Here is a 24,000-nt window from a genome sequence, read left to right as displayed (position 1 = left end):
GAATAGGGTTATTACAACCACTCCCTATTCCCAACAGGCCCTGGTCAGAGATCTCCATGGACTTCGTCACTGGCCTGCCCCTCTCTAGAGGTAAAACCACAGTTCTCACGGTAGTGGACAGATTCTCCAAAATGACACATTTCATTGCTCTGCCAAAGATGCCCTCAGCTAAGGAAACGGCGGAGGTCATGATGCAGAATGTGTTTCGGCTTCATGGTTTCCCTAAGGATATTGTCTCCGACCGGGGCCCCCAGTTTGTGTCACGCTTCTGGAAGGAGTTCTGCAGCCTCATCGGTGCCACGGTCAGTCTCTCGTCTGGATATCATCCGGAGTCTAACGGCCAGACAGAGCGCCTAAATCAAGAACTGGAGACCTGCCTGCGCTGCCTGGTGTCCCAGAATCCATCCTCCTGGAGCGAGCACCTCACCTGGGTTGAGTATGCACACAACATCCTCCCTACTTCTGCCACGGGCCTGTCCCCGTTTCACTGTGTTTATGGCTACCAGCCGCCACTGTTCCCAGCCACGGAGAGGGAGGTCACGGTCCCGTCTGCCCACGCTCTGGTCAGGCGTTGTCGGCGCGTGTGGGCTGCGGCTAGGAAGATACTCTGCAGGAATTCACAACTGGTTAAGAGAGCAGCAGACCGAAAACGCCGACCAGCCCCTGTATACCAGCCAGGCCAAAAAGTCTGGCTCTCTACACGAGACCTTCCCCTCCACGTACTCTCCCGAAAACTGGCTCCCCGGTTTGTGGGTCCTTTTCCCATCACCAAGGTCATAAACCCAGTCTCAGTGAGACTACGGCTTCCCAGGGCCATGAAGGTACATCCCACCTTCCATGTAGGGAAATTAAAACCATTGAAGGAGAGCGCTATGGTTCCCACCTTCAAACCCCCCCCGCCCCCCCGGATGATCGATGGAGGTCCGGTTTACACGGTCAAGTCACTATTGGCTAGTCGGAAAAGGGGTAGAGGGCGACAGTTACTGGTTGACTGGAAGGGTTATGGTCCTGAGGAGCGGCAATGGATTCCTTCCCGCTTCATCGTGGACAAAAGCCTCATTGAGGATTTTGACCGCCTCAACTCAGAGGAGCCTGGGCCGTCAGGAGCCGTCCCTAGAAGGGGGGGTACTGTCATGTCCAAGAAACTTATTGTGAAAGTTTATTCTTTATGTTAGAGTTGTCATGTCCCTTTGTCTTGTGCTTTATGTCTATACCCTTAATTATTTCTTCCTCTCATTTCAGGCCTCCACGCTCCCCGCCCCTTTTCTGTCTCCTGCGTCCTTGATTATTTTCCCCGCCCTGATTGTTTCCAACTGTGTCCCCTTTACCTGTGTATATATTGTGTTAGCTCCCTCCTGTTAATTGTCAGTTCGTTGTCTCACGAAGACCACGTATCGGCTTACCTCACGGACCTTTTCACGGACCTTTCACGGACCTATGCTATAGATCGCATTATAGTTTTCCTCGAAAGAGTGGTTTTGTTTTCCTTGTTTTTATTACTGTGCAATTCCAGTAAAGTCTTTATTTTGAAACGCTATCTGAGTCTGAGTTTTGAGTCGTGCAATTGAGTTCATGCCTCAGTGTTCTCCCCTTGACACACATGCATATAGCTAATCGCTTGTTGTTACTTTTAATTAGAGCGGAGGAAGATAGCACGTTATTATTGCGTAATGCATTAATGAATTAACTCTGACAATTATTTTATCGCACATTAACAGTTTTCTTTATTAATATTATTATTTTGAAAGTCCGTTGATCACTGACTCTGAATACACATTCAGACAAACCATGGGTCACAGGAGGGGCGGGATGTTGATCAGTATTCACTTAGAATGGGCGTATCATGTGTCTGAACCAATGAGAGCATTTGGGGCGGGCCTTAGACTGCTGCATCGCTCACATGAACGGAAACAGAAACGAAGTGGCAGGGACAGAAACATGGAGAAATGTACCGAACTCTTACATGGACATTTTACATGTCTTTCAGACCACAGAGTTATTTGTAACCACTGCAAAGTAGAATTTTGTTATCACTTGACTCTGAGGGTAACTTGTTTTATAACAAATGACATAAAACATTAATGCTCTGGCAGTGGAAAATAGCTTTGGTTTTATATTTGATTTGTTTACATTAATTAAAGTTGAGATTTGTAATAAATATTTTAACTGCTACTGTGGAGGGAATACTGCTGTTAAAAAGCACCTTATTTGTTGACATGACATGTTTAAAGTGTTTTCAAACCACCCACTTTTGTTCATATAGCAGTACTTTTAAAATAAAAGTGCACAATACACTACTTTTGAGTTCATGAATGAATTTTGTGCATATCAATGTGATTAATAGCAATTAAACATATTAAACAACGTTGCCCAGCACTACTTATAATCAGGGACATTTCAAGACCCTCTGGGGGCCGTAGAAGAGCCCCAAGCAGTTGCCTGCCTTGGATGTAGGCAAGTATAACACATTCATTTGAAAAATCTCACATTCCTCTTCATTTTGTGTTGCTGTCAATATCTGCCATTAATGGGTTAAAATGGAAACAAACCTAGCAATTCTATTGCAGAAATGTTGTGCATACAAAAAATGCACAACAAGCAATATATTGAACTATATGGGAGGGATGCTTTAAGAAAAAAAAAAGCTAAACGTTTTTCCTTCATTACTTAAGCCTTGAAATACAAATTGTTTCTCTTTTCTGGCAACTGAAGTGTAATGTTCTCTTAACATCAACCTTTCAGGTTAAATAAGCACAATATTATTACTTCTTTACACCTTTGTTTTTATTCCTGCTTGACATTGGAACATGAACCACAATGAAACAACAGACAAAAGAAGGGAAACTCAAACTATATTAATGTTTGTCAAGAAAAACGTCAGTTTCTTACAAATAACCAAATTGAAAATACTGGCAAAGCATTTACAGAACAGGGAGCAGGATTACCTTCTTGCGTCTTGAACTGAAACTAGCTGATTTATTAATTTAGGAACAGAAGCTCCACCAAAGGTTGTGAAATACATTTTGACCAGAGGAAATTATTGCGCGAAAAAAAACTGGCTTGTTTGTTTCAGTATGAATCAAGTTTAACGATTATAGGCCACTTACAATTTGTAAATAGTTATAAGATATGACATATGGTATGTTTTTTGCAGGTTCATGCTGCTAATAAAAGATTAAATGGTCAGCAGACATAGAAAGTTTCATTTTGGGCATTCTTTATACACTGCAAGGTGTTATTTGATTTTAAGGGCATGCAAGCCCTCTTTATCATGTTTTCTCTACTGGAAGAGCACCCTAGATCACACTTCATTACATTTTCTCTACTGAAGTGCACCCTAGAAGGCACGTTTTCTACTGGAGTGGCAACTTAGAGGTCACTTAAGCACATTTTCTCCACTTGAAAGTCATCTTGGAGGAAACTTCATCTTGTTTCTCCACTGGAAGTGCACCCTAAAGGGCCCTTCATCATGTTTCCTCTACTGGAACGGCACCTTAGAGGTCACTTTATCCCATTTTCTCCACTGGAAAGGCATGGAGTAAACTTCATCATGATTTCTTTACTGGAAGTGTACCATAGAGGTCACTTCATCATATTTTCTCCACTAGAATGACATTCTAGAAGACAATTCATCATGTTTTCTCTACTGTGAGGGCAACTTAGAGGTCACTTTATAACATTTGTTCCACTGGAAGGGCACTTCATCATGTTTTCTCTATTGAGAATGCACCCTGGAAGGCATTTTAACATGTTTTCCCTATATCTGAAGTTTAGTTTGGTTTTCCTTTATCACATTTTCAACACTTGACCGGCACCCTAGAGCACCTCCATCATGTTTCCTTTACTGAATGTTCAACCTGGAAGGCATTTCTTCCTGTTTTCGGAAGGGCACCCTAGAGTGCACTTCATCATGGTTATATCTCTCACAGGCTCCGCCCTCTACTGGACTCTATGGGGTACTACCTTATCATGCGAGCATTCACCTACTGAGATTTCTATAGACGAAGCCGGCCCCAGGGCGGGTCTACCTGAATGCGTGCGCATCTCATCGTGTAAAAGGAGGCCTCACCTCCTGACTGTCATCCCCTTTTGCAAAATTGCACCGGACCTGCCCGACATGCCCTGGCCTGATCGCGGGGGCTGATCCGCACCACCTGTGCTTCCAGGGCCTAGGGCCGGACCATGCCAAAGACGGCCTAAACCCGTCGCCAGCCTGCAACGCCTGCTGAATGACCCCTCGGCTAAGCCGCAGACATCGCGGGGATCATTTTTGGGTGAGGTTCGGCCCGCAGGAGAAGTCGGAGGATCAGGACCTCGAGGTGGTGGAGATGGGGGAACGAGGTGCCATTCATGTTCACCCTCCCGAGGGGCCAGGGGGCCGCGTTCTACGAGGTGGAAGACGACGAGGACGCTTCGTTTTCCGGTACTTTCGGGTCCGGTGGCCAGAAGGGTCCAGCACACAGGTCTGCGCGTCTGGACTTCCCGGCGGTGATGACCCTGGCGGCGGAGCGTGTGGGCCTACCGCTCCCCCAACCGCTGCCACCCCTCCCGCCTCAGGACGGGAGCGATTATCCGGACCGCTGCATTGGTCAGATGAATAATCTGATCCATGGAGTGACCGCCACAGCGGGGCGGGTGACGTCCTTGGCCACAGTGGCGATTGCAATATGGGCAATATAAATATGCTAAAACAATTCAGTAGCTCTGTTTTTCTTGTATTGAATACAAAAAACTTCAAACATGAAAGATTTATTGCAAGGAAATCCATCTAATTTTGTTTGCACTGCCAAAAGCTCAGCCTCCCGTGTGCCTCTTCACAAATTCCATTAACACCAGCATTTCCTCTCAGCTTTCCTCCTCACTTTTCCCAGTCCCACCATGAAGGCCGCTGACTGCTGACAGATGGATGTATGGAGAGATGGACAGGAACACCCCTTGTCTGTCCCCTCTACTTCTGAATACAAGACTTCCCCCAGAGGAGGCCATCTTGGCATGCTGACAAAAATATTCTGAACTTCCTGTGACCCCAGAAACAAGAACAAACAGCCTGGACCCTTGTAAGACGGTTCTTAGTACCACTCTCTCACACACACACACACACACACACACACACACACACACACACACACACACACACACACACACACACACACACACACACACACACACACACACACACACACACACACACACACACACACACACACACACACACACACACACACACACTTTTCATTTGATCCCTGTTTGGCTGTTTCCACTCCCCCTGTTCTACACTTCCTGTACACTGATGTACACACATTTATTTTTTGGACCTTTACCCACCTTTTGTTCAGCATCAGGGAAGAAAAGTCAACAGAGACCTGTGATAACATTTCACCAGTTGATTGCTTTTCTTTTATTCTGCTGCCTGCGGTAACATCGGAATAAAAACATGAGAGTGGAAGTCGGCAAATCAGGAGGATTGTAGAAACACCGATTAACAGGAAAACTATTTTTTTCCCGAAAACCTGTGTTGTTTTACCATTTGGCATGCTACACTGGTATTTAGTTTTTTAAACCATTCATTTGGAAGGAACACCAGAACATGCTCGGTTTCAATGGAACCCTGGCTAATGAAGTTGATGTGTCAGACATTTTCACGCATGGCTTGTTTGGATTGATGAAACTAAGAATCTAACATCCTTGTTTTAGAGGAAAACCTTTTCTTTAAGTTGCAAGTTTCTGTACTAGCCTACTATTGGTTTTTGTTCATGTAAATTATCTGCAAAGGTTTCTCCAGAGGGAATTTCTCCCCCAAACTTACTTCCGTAAAGCCCCTGTCACACTGTCCCGAAATTGACACCAGATGGACACACAAATATGGAATTGTGGATTTCGCACAAAGATGGCCCCGAACTTGGTCAACAACCAAGCAACAGCCGAAGCAAGTACGATGCCTACAGAAGGCCACACGATGGCACCCGAACCACACACGAAAATATGGTATTAGACTTTACTGATGATTGAGAATGTATCCAGACTCAACGTCTGGATTCGGTGGGTGCTAACATTTAAACGTACACTTTATTCTTTACTTTATCTGTCTTTATATGTAGATTAGAAGATATTATTTCTCTGTCATGTTGTTTCCATGGCAACAACAACTTCCTGTCAATAGTGTAAACTCGCCTTCAAAATAAAAGCATCTAAATAAAACAGGAAGTTAACCTAAATTACATTTAAGACATACAAACGAAAGTTGCAACGAAAGTAACAAAAACAATGTAATATCCTTTTCAGTTTCACCGAACACAAATTGGGTTATTTACATAATATGTTTAAATGATTTTGTTGTGCAATAAATGCAATCTCAATGTCATCGTACGATAATACGATGGCTAAACGACTGCATTGCTAGGGCTTTACGTAGTCGTGTTGCCTTCCTAAGACAATCGGGCAGCTTCTTGTTTCCTTCGTATTGTCTTCGTGAGGCGAAAAATGCCCGATGGCACCGATGATCACACGAAGATGACACGATTTGACAAGATGCCCTAACATGCATTACGAAGGGCAAAATGGACACACGAATTCAACACAAAAATGAACCTTCGCAAGGTTCTTCTGCAATCTTTTGGCATTCCAAAGATTTTGCCACCGCTCACGAACTTGCTGCCGGAGCCTGAGAAACTCCACCGATGTAAGATGCCCTCACGAATGGCCCGATGTTGTTACGATCAGAGCCGAATTTGAACATTTCCTTTATCGTGTGTCCATCTGGTGTCAATTTTGGGACAGTGTGACAGGGGCTTAACAAAGTTATATCACTACGTAGCACTCAAGCTTCTATTGACTATTGCTCCAATACATTGTATGTGATAGACTAAGGGGCGGGACAATTCTGACACATCTTTAAGTATTTGATCAATCACAACAGTAGATTGGAAGATACAAATATGAATCTGAAAATTAGGAAAATATGTCCTCTTTAAGTCCTCACCAAACCTCATCCACTTTAAAATATCAGAACATTTGTATAAAATACTGCTATTTGCTATATTAACCTGACCTTTAAGTGTTCAGTCCTCTGCTTAGTTATGTAGGAGGACACATTATATCTAGGGGACAGGGGTCTCTGCAGAAAGGAACTTCATTGAGAACCTGTTGCTCTCCTATTTTGGTAAAACAGACCCTATGGGAAACAGGTGTCATAGTGTGTGTGTGTTTGTGTGTGTTGTGTTTGTGTGTCTTTCTATGATTTGCGAGTTAATCTAGCAAGGAATTCATGCATTTTCCATGACTGCTAAGCGTCTAAAGTTCACGTTCACATGCAGGACAACTATTCCCACACGTCCCCACTCTGTGCTCTTGTCTCTATATGGCTTTTGTATATTAAATATAGACATATTATATACATTGGGTGGTAAATGAGCACAACTAAATCCATCTAAAAAAAATTATACGGGAAATTACCTATCTGCTTGGATAAAATTCCCTGGAGAACATAACCTGTGAGGAGTTCTGATCCTCTGAATTCCAAAGTAAGCATTCCTGGGTGGAAACGGGAATCGGCTGAGATTGCTGTTAGTTCTGTCTGTTTATGAGTCAGACCTGATTTCCCACACAGCAAGGCCACTACATGAACCCCCTGTGTAAAGCAATCTCCTCCCTAATGCTCTGACCTACATGTGGTTACATACAGTAGCACAATGGGAAATACAATGTTTTCCCATTGTGCTATGTTACTGTAATTGTCTGGTTGGGTAATATATTTTGTTCATGGCATGAATTTCAAGCAAATATGAGCAGCAAGGAATTAACCTGCAGTACCATGCAGTCCCTGTTTGGAAACTGCTTCCCTTTAAAATAAATGTGTCCATTTGAATTGGGTCCTCCAGGGTGCCATTCCTATAACCAAAGCGCCACAAGCTTTAAATGTTCTGTCTTTGAGTCTTTATTTTTTCGTAGTTTGTACGTTTTTCAGTCAACTATACTACTTCTGCAGACTTTCAACAGCATAACCCCTTGAAATATAAAAGCAGTTTGAGGACATTAGGGCGTATTCTCTTCATACAGTACGAGTTCTAGCACTTCTGCATACTTTCTGATACAGACTTACATTTGACTTTCAATGGCTCACAAGACTATCAAAGTATTTTTCAGCATTTTGCCAACTTTTACAGATTGTAAGCCATCAGTGTGAATTACCAGTGTTTAAGTTTTATGACTTTCGGCAGGAAATCCATTTTCTAGGACAACTTATAACCACTTAAAGGTCCCATGTCATGCTTTTCTGGTTATTACCCGTCCCCTTGTGTGTTATGTAGCTTTTTATGCATGTAAACGGTCTGCAGAGTCACAAACCCTCAAAGTACACCCTGTAGCGAGTAAAACTCTAACACAGAAAAGATCTGTCTATGCTGCCCCAGAACGCCTTGTTGGAGATTTCTCTTTTTCCATTGTTTACTTCTTGGGTATGATCAGCGGCGTATAGACTGAGAGTTACGTCATCTCCGTTCACTCCAATGGACCACCTTTTTACAGCAATGGCGGATCGTGGAGCCTCTCAATCGTTCCCCGGAAGTTAGCGCCAAGGCTAGCAGAGCTGTAGAGTTGCAGCATAATAGACCGTTCGTGACGGACTTTTAAAGGTAAGAAGAAGTTTAAAGATTTATATTGCGGATATTATCAGTACATCTGATTCAAATTAACATGTGTATTAAAGGATGTCAGTGGATTATCCCTAAATTAGTAGATTTAGGGAACGTTTACAGATAACAGATAAAGCTAGGATTCCGGTGTTACAGTATAAGTTGAGTCATGACAACTGGCGACATTCTATTATTTTCGTCATAGGAATCCGGGGCGTGTACATTGAGGACCCATTGTTGACTTACCAGGAAAGAAACATCGTTTGTCGTTTACGTTCATCTTTTGCTATATCTGCCTTCCTAAGATCCCTTTGCTGCACATTCAGTACTCGTATGTGAGGTTGTGGGGCAGAGGCCGATATCGTGACGCTTACAGGGAGGTATCGAACATTTCAAAGTAGGTGACTGTGTGGATGCCTGTTCAAAACATTGCAAACTTCAATAAATCATTTAAATTATATATTTGTGTCCGACTTTCATTTGTTCATCGTTCTTAATGTGATGTATAGTAGCTTTGATAGCTGTCCATACCTTCAGACAGCCTAAAAGTAAAACACAAGTTGTTTATTCACAGCCTGAACGCTCATCGAGATGACTGGATCAGTCATGACAACTTGTGATCAGCTCCGATTAAATTGTGATATCAATTCTGTAGCTAACCTCCAGGGATCACGTTTATTTTATGAAATACCTGTATCCCTTTCATCACAACACGACTCTACACTGTGCAGGAAAAACAATTACATACATGAAAATAATTTTGATGCATGGGAATTAAACACACAAACTAACAGATAAATCATCAGAAGAAGGCAGAGAGGAAGTAAATAACAAAAGGAACACGGAAGGCAGACAGAATTGCTTAGACACGGGTGTCACATGAAATGTAAAGGTTCTGGAAAGTTCCTTATACAGATTCCTCATGAGATTTTTCTATCTCATGAAGTCCCTAAGTGACACACACTGAACAGTCTGGGGTCATGGTCCTTGTCATTTGCTTTTGTCTTCCCATAACAACATGTCCAAGATGTCCATGTGTCAGGCTAAAACATGTGACAGAACTAGCTAGATTTGGAAAGGTTTTTTGTTGCTAAAGTTAATATTCAAGCCATTTAAGAATAAAAATGCTTACATGACATGTCATTTGTTAAACATTAAGCTGTCTTCGGCTCTTTTCTGCTGTAACAAATGTAAATTTCCCCTCTGTGGGACGAATAAAGGTATTCTGATTCTGATTACATATAACCTGTTGTGGAAACATTTCTTGATGAAATTGATATGAAACAAATGCCATACATATTGCTGTGACACATGGTGTCACATCGGGACTTTAACCCTAAACATTCACAGTAAACCCGGAGTGACATATATGCACAATTAGAAATATGAGTATGGTCTGGTCAGTTAATTTAGCTGATTCAATTATATTTAGTTAACATATGCTTTATTCTTCAATTCATAGTATGTTCAAACAAATGCAAACCAAAACATCATCCTTGTTAATTAAGTTATAAATAAGAGTTACTTTACCATTAAAGCCAAGATATTTGACACTAGGGGGGGTTACTTGTCAGAAATGTGTCTATTTAGTCTAAATGACGTTCCCCTTAATTTCCCCAAAAGTAGAAATGGGTCCGGGTTCTTATGGGTTAAACGTATAGGCTTAAAGGCATAATAGAACTACCGTATTATATGTATTCAACGTTTGCCCCGCTGGACTTATTTTTCTGTGGTTTACCGTTACTGTGACATATCAATATAGCCACGGAAGATAGTTTGTGTGTTTAATTCCCATGCATCAAGATTATTTTCATGTATGTAATTGTTTTTCCTGCACAGTGTAGAGTCTTGTTGTGATGAGAGGGATACAGGTATTTCATAAAATAAACGTGATCCCTGGAGGTTAGCTACAGAATTGATATCACAATTTAATCGGAGCTGATCACAAGTTGTCATGACTGATCCAGTCATCTCGATGAGCGTTCAGGCTGTGAATAAACAACTTGAGTTTTACTTTTAGGCTGTCTGAAGGTATGGACAGCTATCAAAGCTACTATACATCACATTAAGAACGATGAACAAATGAAAGTCGGACACAAATATATAATTTAAATGATTTATTGAAGTTTGCAATGTTTTGAACAGGCATCCACACAGTCACCTACTTTGAAATGTTCGATACCTCCCTGTAAGCGTCACGATATCGGCCTCTGCCCCACAACCTCACATACGAGTACTGAATGTGCAGCAATGGGATCTTAGGAAGGCAGATATAGCAAAAGATGAACGTAAACGACAAACGATGTTTCTTTCCTGGTAAGTCAACAATGGGTCCTCAATGTACACGCCCCGGATTCCGATGACGAAAATAATAGAATGTCGCCAGTTGTCATGACTCAACTTATACTGTAACACCGGATCAAGTTAGCAACACACGTTGAACAGCCTTTTAATTGTAAATTCCGTTCTCTTAATGTCATTTCGTCCAACGTTGTTGAATTAGAGAAGAGGGTCTTCTAAAAGGGATTGTATGCGGGGGTGGAGGGAGTTAAATATTAGATAAATATAACTTTGGTGCGTGTAAGAGTGAGTGTTTTTAGCAGAGCCATATTGTGTCCTTGTGATTATGTTGATTATTACCTGTCTGTATAATGTTGCAGCTCAGCTGATTTTGGATTGATGTCAAAGGGACAGGGACTTAAGTGAGAATGAAAACACAAGGTAAGTTTAATACTACTGTTTTATATAAGTAAGCATACTAAACATGTATTCTATCACTGTATTAAAAGTAATCTTGTTAGTAACCTACTGTATGGCAGGTGGAGGGGCAGTGATGTTATAGGTGGAGGAGCAAAACTGCAAGACTGCAAACTCACAAGACAGAGAAATCAAAGTTTCTTCTCCAGAGAAGAGGTTGATTTCACTTCATTTATTTCATATTTTCTAAAGATGTGGAAATGGCAACAAAAAAAAACTTGAGAGCTGCAACCAAGACAACTGTAACAACATGAGTAGAGAGCCACCAAGGTTTTTCAAGTCCCTCTCTTACTCCATTTTGCCAACCCAAATGTCCAGGTACATGACGGGACACCTTGCTTGTTTTTGTTGTTTGCGCTCCTCTGGCTGGGTGCTGGCAGGTGGAGGGCAGTGATGTTGGCAGGTGGAGGGGCATTGATGTTACGGGTGGAGGGGCATTGATGTTAGCTGTTACACACCAGGCGAAAACTTAACACATTGCATCCTTCTTTGCAGTGTCCTTAATCCTGGAAGGGGAATCTGCAATTCCTGCAGAGTTTTGTAACCCGTTGGTCCGCACGCAAAGCAAATTTTTAAAGCCTTCTTAATTGTCTCATTGCTCCATTTCATCCCCTTTGTGGTGAGTCTGCCTAATGCCTTAGGTTGGTCTTTTTAAAACGTTTTCTTATATTTGTTGTCCCTAATTTTCATTGTTTTCTTGAGAGCTGCATTTTCCTTCCTGATTTTTCTTAGTGTAGACTTTGCTTTTTTGGTGATTCCTTCTTGGCTCTTTAATTTTCTCTTTAATTTTTTTAATAGATCTGTTTGACTGGCTGCTGGTTCCCTCGTATGCTGACTGGCTGCTGGTTCCCTCGTATGCTGACTGGCTGCTGGTTCCCTCGTATGCTGACTGGCTGCTGGTTCCCTTGTATGCTGACTGGCTGCTGGTTCCCTCGTATGCTGACTGGCTGCTGGTTCCCTTGTATGCTGACTGGCTGCTGGTTCCCTCGTATGCTGACTGGCTGCTGGCTGAGTGGGTGGTGTCCACCCTCCCTGTCTCTCCTCACTAGCCATGTCCTCTCTTTCTTCACCCTCACTTTCCTTTCTCTCAGTCTCCTCATCCCTTCTTCCCTCAATCTTTGAGACTAATGTAAGTAGAAGACATGGGCACTGTAGATTTTCGAACATTTAAAATATTATACCACTTAAAAATAAGAAATATGACTTTTGTTACTAAGAGTTCATACTTATTATACCTGTGTCACCTTTCACACTATAGCTGTGATCATGAGCTATGGGCTTCGTAGATACAGGTCCCGGGGTGAATCGTGGTGCAGGGGCCCTTCTCTTTTTGACCACAGGGCGATGCACGAAGATGGTGGGTATAGCCTCTGCTCTCAGCCTAGTCTTGCCCTTTTTTTCTTGACAAACTGGTCTGCATCAAAATGTGCCTGCGGAGTGACTTGAGGTTACTTCACACACAGAACAACTCAGTTTTGTCTGCCCACATACATATTCCATAGTGGTTGAATACACAGTATTAGGAAACACTTTATACTTACTGGACATGTTATACTCATTACATACTGTATATAAAATATAACCAAGAATGTGAGACAACTTTATAGAAATTCATATCACATCTGTTACTGATGCCATTTGTCATACTTTGTTAAACTCAAAAATAATAAAGTTCCATAACTTCAGTTGGGAACAAAGGCCACACCTTATCTCCCCAAGGCAATTTCCCATCCAATAGGTGTGCTATATAGGTGTGTATAATCCATTCTCCTGTCTGTTACTCCCTCTTTCAGCACAAGAACCAGAGGGGGATTCAATGGAGCCTGAATACCTGCATTGAGACCCTCACCCTGCACCCTGAGTCGCAGCTCTGTCTTTTTCAAGCCTTTCCCTGTTTTTTTGTATTAAACAAAACATTAAGCTTTCCCAATGGTGTGGTTTTCGTTTTGTGAAAAAGTGCAAATGCAGTGTTTGTATATAATATCCTCACATATTTTTTTGCTGTTGGTCGTGAAATTGCTCCTGCTGACTTGAGCAAGCCATTTTTTCCTCCGCTCTGTGTCAGTGGGGAAGCCGTACATTCGTACTCCTTTCTCGGAGCGATTTGAGCATCCCCAGGCAGCACAGCAAACCAGGACAACACGGAGGAAAAGGCACAGACAAACTGCATGATATGCTATTCAATGTTTATTGAATTCCATGTATTTGCAATGGATGTTCCTAAAACAACACATTTAACATCATCATCATCATCATGCTGCTGCTGCTGCTGCTGCTGCTGCTAGTCCTTTGATAGTCACCTGTCGGTCTCCTGTCCTTTCTGAAAGCCATAAAGATGACATTAGTCATTTAGATAACTTGTGTCCTCAATTACCATGGGATTACTGAAACTACCATGAATTTAAGAAAATGGTAGAAATTAATCTAATCTGAATTTTGAAGCATTCCTCTAGATCCCCTCCCTCTAAATATATCAAACATTAGAAAGTGATGCTCCTGACTACCATACAAGTTTAAGAAGATAATATTGGTTTTAAAGAATTCAAAGCTATAAACAGCAACAGGCTCTTTAACCAAGGCACTGTTAGCCTAACATGTAAACTAGTTGTTCACACTTATCCTAATATTATCACTTAATATTAGCAAATTCTATTTTATTTTTTAAAACATATTGATGTAAATACATACACACATCGATTTGTTTTATAAATATTGCAAATCAAAACCTTTATTCACTAATAATTACCAAAAATCGTAGTTCTATCTCCTGTTATCAATGCATTCACATTGCCTGCCATGAACTTCCGGGGAACGATCCTCGTCTGCATGAACCACGTGACGATAACCGTTTTTGGACTTCCGCTGTCGTAACTCTTCTATCTATACGGCGCTGGGTATGATGACGTATTTGGGTATGGTGACGTTACGTCCACGGAGCCGTTACGTTTGGACCAATCCACGGACTTCCTCACACACACACACACACACACACTCGGCGGGCATACTTGCCAACCCTCCCGATTTTCGTGGGAGACTCCCGATTTCACTGCCCTCTCCCGGTTTCCTCCCGTGGTCATATTTCTCCCGCATTTCTCCCGATTTCTGACAGAATCAGATTTACTCAGGACTGTTTCCACTCGGACTTTAATACAGCTACACCATTGTTTGGTTTCCATGGTAGCACGTCTCTTTAGTAGCGCGCGCAACTGAAAGTCTGAGAGGTTGAGGAAGATAGTCACAGAAAACAGAGCAAGAATCGTTGCTGCGAGGAGCGGGACACTGTGAGCTGGCTCACTGGTGTGGGGTCGGCGGAACAGCGAGACACACCGCGGAACTCAGCCTGGGCACACACACAAACTCCCAGCCAGGCTGCGGGTGTGTGTTTCGGGCTGGGTTTTGCTGTGTCTCGCTGTCTCGCAGACGGCCACTGGGCTCACAGGGAGGGGGGGGCAGGAGCTCCAGCAAGCTGTTTAGGACAGAGAGTGAATACACATACTTTACAGAGATGCTGTATGAGAAACCAATGTGAGTTTGGAACATTGCACAATGTAAATCTATTCTAGTAGACCTCAACAATGGAATTATGATCAGTAGAAATGGCCATGACATGATCACTAAAGTTAATTATAGAGAATAAAAAGAGATATATACAGACTGTATACTGTAGGTCACATTCTTGGGAATTACGAACATTTAATACATTTCAAAAGATATCTCTCTAATACTCCCCTATCCCATCTCCGTCTACATGTCATGCTCCTCCAGGCTTGAAATGCATTTATTATATGCCATAATTTCAACAAGAATGCAAAATGTTATTGAGAGACTCTCAGGTTTTAAGGATGTTATTACATTACTAAACATGGACGAAACTCTTTATATTCAAGAAACCAAACTAGAAAATAATTTCATGAAGATAATAAGTGCACGTTATGGTTGTACTAAGTATTGCTTCTGATTGGAATAATTACAATATTATAAACATTTTAAACTGTTTTTTTTTTATTGTACAGTGTTGGTTGTATTGGTTGTCGGATAACTCTTAGAACCATATAAACTGTACTAGTTGTAATATTGAGGTTATTCTTTGTTGCAATTTGAGTCTAGTTTGTACTGTATACAATAACTGATATGTTATAAACAATAAACTAATTATCTATAATCACATTATATTGACTGTGCAAAGTTGATCAGTGTGCAACAAAAAGCATTTATAAATTCAAATCGGGTTTGTAATGCAAACAGGTGCTAAATTATAATACACATCTGTACTGAATGGGCTTCCATATGCTCAAATGCACTACTGTTGACTGTGTTAAACTGAACATTCTTACTTTAGTGAGCATTCTCTTCTTAATCTGGTCTAGTTTGGTTTAAAGGTTGATAAAATGGGTGTTTTCTTACATTAACATTCTCCAAGTTCAAAGGTGTTGGCAACAACATTCAGTGGGCATCATTAAATGGACATCGTGTGCAACAGTTCTGGCTTTGATGCAGCAGGGTGAAATAGAGCAGAATCTGAGTTGTGCTGAAACACCCCTGATGGATTGATTTCACTGCAGGAGAATTTTGAGATCATGTCAGAAGAGTTATGATGTGATCCAGGGGTCCATTGTTTGAGCAAACACAACATGCTAATGTTTAACAACTTCATATGGTGCATGAAAATGGGCTGAGTATGAACCGACTCTGCAGAGTTGGATTTTGTTTATTTGTGAACATTTTAAAAAGTGCTCAATGGCTTTCAAGGACACTCCAGTTTCCCTGAAGGAAAAGAGGATAATGGACAATCCATTCAAAAGGAAATGATGCTGCTAAAGTCTTCCTATTATCTCTTTATTAGCATTGTTTTTTCAACAGCCTCAACCTGATGGAAAACAGTGGCAAATCCTATTGTTTTAATGTTCTTAATAGTTACAGCTTTGTCAGAATCAGAATCAAAAACAGGTTTATGACCAGGTGGGTTTACACGTATGAGGAATTTGACTTGGTGTCATGGTGCATACATAAAAGTAAAACAAGAATTAAAAACACAGGTAGAGAACTAGAAAAATATTAAAAATAATAAAAAATGCATTTGGTTAAACAATAGGACATTTTCAGCACATATTTTTACACTTAACACAACAAGTCTGGAAAGAGGCCACAGCTGCCAGAATCACCTCCAGGCAACAGCAATATTTCTAAAACCCAATTACGAACTGCTGTTACATCTGGATTAATTTACACCAGTGTTCAGATTCCAAACAGTCTTTACTATTTATCGTCTGCATGTTCTGCTGAGTCAAGTTTATTCATTCATATAATACTTATAGTTCTTTTGGGAACCAGATAAGTAATCCGTTTTGAAAGCAAGACTGTCTTTCTGTTATTTAATTGAAACTAGTCGTACAAATTAATTGTAAGAGGTACTGTTGACCTTTTGTTCTTGTTTTATTTTACATAGTGGCTTATACCTGCACAAAAAAAATACTTTTTTGCTCTCTTGTGTGCAGTGAATCTAGCCGCAGACACATTTTGGCCTATTGTCATTTTCAAACATTTGTATTTTCACATATTGGATCCTTTGGTACTGTTTAGGACAAATTGACCTGGGTCATGATGAGTGGTTATAAAAACAATACAGAGATAAACAAATAAAAAAAGACATTCTGACAATTGTTATCATTATCTTAATTCCATTACGATTAATTACGATCCATAATTGTATGTAATAGAAATACAAGCACTGCCAGGGGGGTTTAAATTGTTAGTATGGGAATTACTTTAAAGAGTTACCCATGATGAGTATCGAGGGTATTTTTCGTAAATGTTTTTGAAATTGCAATGTTTTACCATACAATAGAGTTTTTAAGAAAACAAAGTCTGTTAAATCAGAATGAGATATACGTCTGTCGTAAATATAGCAGCCGGTAACTTTTATATGCCAATGGCTTAGGACCGAAAGCAATAAACTTAGACCAATAAGCACCTTATTATCGCATCATTTGGAATATTCAAAGTATTTTGATCAGCAGCTGGAGAACAGCGGGGACTTGGTTTCCTCCAGACATCTGAGCCCCATCTGAAAAGGATTACAGCTTTTTCAGCTCTATACCTGTTGAGAACTGATATAAAAGGCAGCAAGAGCCCACCTGTTGTGGGCTCTGTTGGTATGGAACCCCTTCAGCCTGATACACTGACACCTTGGCCCAATTGTCTCTGGATGACACAAAAAACTTAGTGAATCGGTTTTGTGCAGATTGTTTAGGCAAGAAGTAAATTTGCTAAAAAGTCCTTATCTTTTAAAGACCCTTCTCTTGTAAAGCCGAAATGATCTGTTTTAGAACACTAACAATATAGCATACATTTTGTGTGGAGAATAATCCACAAGACCATACTAAATGGGGCAAGCCAGTTACCAGTCACACATATAAAAAGGTATAAATGTAACTATGTGCAACTGTTTGGACTCCTAGGACATGCTATAATAGTCTAATCCAAAAACTTAATTTAAGCAAATGGTATTTTGTTCTTGAGGTACAGTAACCTTTTTCTTTTAACACTGACTTTATTCTGGCACTATTTTGCCTTTTTTTCCCTAAAATATTATGCTTTCGCCTTGTAAAATCAAGCCTTTTACTTTTACTACAACATAGAAGTTTTTACTATTACTTTTGAACGCTTTGACTAATTTTGTCCTGATAGTGGTCCCTACGTAGACTGTGCCCAAAAGGTCTATTCATCATATCCTGAGACAAACAATATTTTCTTTGGAAACGTACAATTGTGCAGTGCTTTCTTTTTATGATCAGCTTGCATCGCCAGTTGGAGAGTTGTGGGTCATAAATATTTCTATGTGCGTTATGTTGATGACCTGGACAGTGAGTTGGCAACCATGTCGTCACAGTCTTTACGATAACTGTGGAAAAAAGTAAAAAGGAACAAACTGTAGGAGGAGAAAGCCGCCCGTGTGAAAGTGTTACTGGCAGGACTTTGGCGTCATCTGTGACCGGCTGCTTCTGTCTGGCCAGGATCACCGCTGAGTGTGTCAGTGAATGTTGCTTCTGTCTGAATGTGGAGTGATTGTGAGTATGAGTGTGTGTGAGTCAAGTCGTAGTGATTCTATTAGGCAGATCATTTGACGTCATGAACCACATAAGGTCTTTTTGGGACGCACTATCTTTTTACTCACAGGAAGAAGCATCCCTCCAAAGAAAAGGACATTTCCTCAAGAGCTCTGCATCATTTTGTCACATAATGATGAATTTCCCCCTCCAGATATAAGATAGAAAAACTGATTTGTCCACAAGGGATTCTGCTGACCTTTGAATCTAAAATATTTTTGGAGTATCTTTCTTTGGGACTGGGAAACCAGTCTCCTGGCACCAAGAGTGAGTTCAATTCAAAGTCATGAAGTCAGATAAAGTTTGTATTTTTCCATATTTTATCTTTTTTATTTCATACATTTTTGGATAAAGTCCAACATTTTGGTTATAATGTTCAACTGTCATGAAGAAATAGGAAAACTATGGGCACGCAAATACAGTAATTACTGTAATGCTTTTGTATATTAATGTTAACATATGAGCTTAAAGTAAAACCAGAATGATCGGAATGTGAATGTAAAAAATCAAAAGAAAAAAAGTTTCTCTAATGCAAAATATAGTGTATTTAGATATGTTTAGATATTTCACTTTAGTCTAAGTTATCCCAGTGGGTCTCAAACGGTTTGGTCACCATTTATGTAAACAAATATTTCCAAGACACACCTTTATACGATTATTATAATTATAAAAAGATAACAGAATACATAATAACAGGTATGAAATCAGGTGTTACAGAGATTAAGGAAACCATAATGCAGCATTATTAAAGCTATAATGTTCACGTAGTGTAACTAATGACTTCCAACTCACATTTTACTCCTCATCAGTACTAAACCAACGGCCACGCTTTGTTTATCCCAGTACACCAACAATTGCTATGGGTAACATGGAAAAGCCCTTTCATTTTGCCTTTGCAAATATGTCAACACTCAATGTTCTACGTATTTCTTTGGCATCTCAAACAACATTAAGAGTGTGACTTCTTGAGTATATTTAGCCGTGTTCTACCTTGTCAACCGTTGGTTTCCCGAAACCGGCCTTGAGCCTTTATCCGAATGCACGTGCCAAAACATTGTTAAACAAAAAGTGACAATGATTTTTCAATGCTTGGAAGTGTATTACCCCTTCTCTAATGAGTTACCTAACTCTCACACTAAGAGAAAGTACTTGGATATGATTTTTATTAGCTGAGGATTTCAGGAAAAAAGGGTTTTTGTCCACACATCCCCTTTGGCAGCAATGTTGTTTGTGTCATCTGGAGGTCACTTTAATGCTGTGGCAATGATATCATAATTAGATACACCACCAAAATGCCAATTAATAAATCCATAACAACAGTTGTCAGTGCCAGGTGCATGTCCACTGTAGATGTTCTCCAGTATTAATGAGTTGATTTAGTTTTTCCTACAGCCATTGTTGCTGAAAGAAAAAGACGTCAAAGTTTGGTTGTTTGAACAGGGTTATTTGTGGAGCCATCAGAATACATTGACAAAAAATCATCTACAAAAAGGCCATCATTGCAAAGGAAAAAGTCTCAATGAAGTCGCTAAGTGGAATAATCAGCAGTAAGTCCAATATGGAATTTGTCCTGATAAAAACTCCTTTCCAAAGTTCAGGGTTTGGTTAGTTGGCACAATAAGTCTTCTTATTAAACTTCCTGGAACACCACAGCTTTGGAAAGGACTCTTCTCTCTTAGGACCATTATGAAGTTGAGTTGAGTCCCAGTGTAACCATCCACTAAAGAGCCAAGTCACAAGACCAATTGAAGCAACTATGTAAAATACTGTGTAAAGAACATCTCAGTAGCTGGAGCCAGGATCATTTCAAGATGAATGGAAACTAGTTTACTGCATGTTAATGAGGTATATTTTGTAAATTTGTTTAGTGTGTCTAAGTTGCATGACTCCAGAAGACTTAATCATTGGTTCAGACTGTTCGTGACCCGTGTTTGAGTTAATTGGCAAAAAAGAAAGAGGTTTACTTTCAAATAAGATCAGTGCTAGTCAGTTCTTGCAACCTTCTGTTGTTGGTTGTATGGATCAGTATCAACCGAAGTAACCCAGTAATAATTAGTATTGAAACTTCTTCCTTCTAACGATACCTGCATTCAACCCTTCTTGTATCGAGATCTAGAAAAAAATACTATTTATTCGGTTTTGCTAGCAGCCAATCAGTGCAAGTGTTCTTCAATTGATTGCAGAGTGTGATTGGACCACTACTAGAGCTGCAAACCATACCGTTTGTGGTGTGGTACATTTGAGCATGTGTATTTCCAACCCAATCTCATGGCATTTCGTGTTATAGTCACGGCATTTAATCTATTGATTCGTGTTCACCATCACGATTTTCCCCATTTTTTCGTGTCACACAGAACGATTTTAAAAGCAATGTACTTCTATTGGTAGTATGTTTCGTGCCTGCAGCACGTCTTTTTGTCCTGTCGGGTCTTGGAAGACCAGAAGCTGTGGGGTTCATAAAAACATCTTCTTACTCAATATCAAGCCACGATTATTGTTTTTATTTTAAATCGTATCATGTCGGACTTTTTTTGTCGTCTGTGAGGAAAATAAATGGGGCTCAGAGCCTCAGGATACTGAAATCTGTATTTTTTCAAATCTTTTTTTCCTTCTAATTTGTTATTCTTTTCTAAATAACACCGTTATTTACTGACCAATAACACCCAATTATCGTTGTTTTTATTTATTTGTTTCATTCCATAATCTTGGGCTTGTTTGGCGTCCGTCAGGAACTGAATTTCAAAATAAAAATAACCTGAAACAGACGTAGGCCTATAAGGGACATTTCGAGCATCATTGCGATTGTCAACATTTCTGAGTTCAGGATGGCCGAAGACACTACACTACCCATAATTCCCAGCTCCCTGAATTTTACTCAGGTGTAACTAAAGTCTGATTTATGGGTTGTTTATGTTTCACATCATTAATCAGAATCTGCAAAGTAACTCAAATAAATGTAGTGGAGTAAAAATACCAGGTTAACCTCTGAATTGTAGTGGAGTAGAATTACAAAGTAACAATGAGCTATCATGTGGGTATATATTAATGCTGCGCATTATGGACACAAGCGATTTTCACCCATTTATTAATTATATGTTTTACATTTGATAACACCAATGTGTTTAATACTGGCAACTTCTAATTGTGGGAAAAACGGAAACGTTCAGTAGAGACGTCCCATAGAACATTTTGCGAAACACAATAGCCAGCATGTGTAGTTCTGGGGGGCGTTCGATTCCAGTTTTGGATAGTCTGGTGTGGTTTCGTTCCATTTCAAACAGCTGTTTGATGCTCGGCGTAACCTTGGCGCACTGCCACTCCAACATCCAATCCCAGAGCTTGAAGATTGATCACGGGGACAGTAGTCCCAGAGCCCTAGAGAGATAATTATCTCTCTAGGGCTCTGAGTAGTCCAAAACGATAGCTGGGAATTATGGGTAGTGTAGTGTCTTCGGCCATCCTGAACTCAGAAATGTAGACAATCGCAATGATGCTCGAAATGTCCCTTATAGGCCTACTTCTGTTTCCGGTTATTTTTATTTTGAAATTCAGTTCCTGATGGACGCCAAAAAAGCCCGAGATTATGGAATCAAACAATTAAATAAAAACAAGGATAATTGTGTGTTATTGGTGAGTAAATAACAGTGTGTTATTTAGAAAAGAATAACAATTTAGAAGAAAAAAAAGATTAAAAAAAATACAGATTTCAGTATTCTGAGGCTCTGAGCTCCATTTCTTTTCCTCACAGATGACAACAAAAAGTCCGACATTATACGATTTAAAATAAAATCAATAATCGTGGCTTGATATTGAGTAAAAACATGTTTTTATGAACCCAACAGCTTCTGGTCTCCCAAGACCCTAACGGACAAAAAGACGTGCTGCAGGCACAAAACATACTACCAATAGAAAATATACATTGCTTTTAAAATCGTTCTGTGTGACACGAAAAAAAGGGGGAAATCGTGATGGTGAACACGAATCAATAGATTAAATGTCTTGACTATAACACAAAATGCCGTGAGACTGGGTTGGTATTTCACAAAGCTGCCAAAACTTTGCAAAGTAAGGCTAAAAGAACAGAGCAGTGGCTTTCTATGCAATGCTTTCATTCACATGATGAATATTTATGAAGAACTATGGTATTGGTTACACTTTAAGGGACCTGGTATTGGTACTTGTTTTAGAATACAATAAACAATATCCAGCCATAGTTGGTTGTTAGGGTTACGGTTAGCAGCATATTTGGTGCCAAAGTGAGATTACCAGGAGTTGTCATGTTTTACAGAATTTAAAATTGCAACATTTGAAAGTTGCAACAATCTGGATATCTAAAGGATAAATTACCTATTTGAAATGTACAATGTCACTTGTATTGACCAACACCCATTGACATAATTATTACATTGTCATTTGATACAGTGTTTTTTATAATAATTTATATTTGTGTTGCTAAGAAGTGAGAGATAAAAAGAAGATTAAAAGTAATATTCCCTTTTCTCTTGTGTTGACTTTTTCATGCTTGGAGACTGAAAAGGGAATTGTCCTTCAGCTGACATGCTAAACTCATGGCATGAGAACAGCGTGAAAGAGGACAGGAACATTGGTTTATTCAAGGCAACAGCAATCAATTGCATGAAGTCAAAGGTTTGTGTAAACAACTTCACGCTAAAATGCCCTTTACTGGAGTGCGTCCAGCCGCAGGGTCACTGTGTGCATGTGAATACAGTCCTAATGGCAATAAGGAATTAAAAATAGCTAAAGTTTTATGACGTTCCAATAAAAGTGAATCTGGTTTCCCCCAATTTATTAGTAATGATTTATTCGATTTTCAAGTACTGAACATTCAGTGCTAGCGTGACATTAGCAACAGCTGTGGTCTCTCGCTCTGTCATTAGATCTGGTCGTGAGAGAGAAAGGAAAAAGTAAGTAAGTCAGACGGTCCATTACACTGCCATGAACACCCTTTAAAAAAAATCCAGCAGGATGTGTTGTTCTCCGTTACCCTGGGTGATCACCAACTTAATAAGATTCAATAATGGTGAACATCTTCAGCTTGACTCACCTCATTCAACCCCAGCTGATTCAAAACATGTGTCCAAACCAGTATGAGTATTCATGGTTTAGTATAATTGCCTGGGGGTGTGGGCCTGCAATATGAGAACTGACCAACAGAAACAATCCAGAGGAGACTTTTCAGCAACAACCGAAGGAGGATTGTAAATGTGCCAAAGCCCTCAGTGACTTTTAGTTAGAGATCTGATCTTTAACTTGAGTAAAATAAATGTATAAATACTCAGTTCCTTGGCCTGCATTCAAATGTGTACTGAAGTAAAATTACATAAATCTAGCATCAAAATATACTCAAAACATACCAGAACTGAAAAACCATAATGCAGTATGGCCAATTTCAGGATCAATATAAAAGAGCACATATTATGCAAATTTTCATGTTCATAATTGTATTTTGTGTCTCTACTGTGACATGTCTCCATGCTTTAATGTTC

At 40.1% G+C, this 24,000-nt stretch overlaps 2 long non-coding RNA genes across 5 annotated transcripts in view; one reads left to right on the top strand and one right to left on the bottom strand.

The window, feature by feature from the left end:
* Window positions 1-8,242: 8,242 nt before the first annotated feature.
* Window positions 8,243-13,312, top strand: LOC307014107. 4 transcript variants are annotated; one of them, XR_013801156.1, is made up of 5 exons: window positions 8,252-8,630; window positions 11,291-12,006; window positions 12,186-12,516; window positions 12,646-12,744; window positions 13,181-13,312. It is a non-coding gene; the product is annotated as an uncharacterized lncRNA (long non-coding RNA). The 4 variants fall into 4 exon arrangements; XR_013801157.1 differs by having other exon boundaries at window positions 8,255-8,630; window positions 12,674-12,744; XR_013801154.1 differs by having other exon boundaries at window positions 8,243-8,630; window positions 11,291-11,351; window positions 11,432-12,006; window positions 12,186-13,312.
* Window positions 12,876-24,000, bottom strand: part of LOC307014108 — a 40,216-nt gene continuing 29,091 nt past the window's right edge. The window contains exon 2 of the long non-coding RNA XR_013801158.1: window positions 12,876-13,707. This is a non-coding gene — a long non-coding RNA (uncharacterized lncRNA). The remainder of the gene's footprint in view (window positions 13,708-24,000) is intronic.

This window comes from Notothenia rossii (assembly GCF_949606895.1).
Source record: "Notothenia rossii genome assembly, chromosome: 8".
Classification (NCBI taxonomy): Eukaryota; Metazoa; Chordata; class Actinopteri; order Perciformes; family Nototheniidae; genus Notothenia; species Notothenia rossii.
The sequence above is the reverse complement of the archived record's forward strand: the minus strand, read 5'-3'. Positions and strand labels throughout refer to the sequence as shown.